We start from the raw sequence: 398 nt of genomic DNA, 5'->3' as shown, positions 1-398 counted from the left end.
ACCCGCCCGACGCCGCTGCTTTAGCGGGGAGCGGGACTGCGCCGCAGCTGCCCCAGGCCCAACGTGGAGCGGCCTGTGCCTGTGCTGCCACAGGTGCATGCACGTGTTTGTGCGAGCCATGCACACGCGCCTAGGTGTGCTTTTCCACAGGCATAGATTGCACAGAATACATTTAAATATGTACACATAAATAGACCAATATCTGTATATATGCGATATGTATATACACCTATGTGTCTATATGCACACATGCTACATATATATATATTTTTTTTTTTTCAATAGCAACAATCAGCAGGTATAAGCATGCTTTCTTCATTTATCATCTCTGGCTATTTGGCAAAAGTTGGATTACTTCTCTTTGTGATAGTGTTTCCCCTCTACTCCCTGACATGCAA

The sequence above is a fragment of the Geospiza fortis genome, unplaced genomic scaffold (assembly GCF_000277835.1).
Source record: "Geospiza fortis unplaced genomic scaffold, GeoFor_1.0 scaffold112, whole genome shotgun sequence".
Taxonomy (NCBI): domain Eukaryota; kingdom Metazoa; phylum Chordata; class Aves; order Passeriformes; family Thraupidae; genus Geospiza; species Geospiza fortis.
This window is presented reverse-complemented; position numbering follows the sequence as displayed.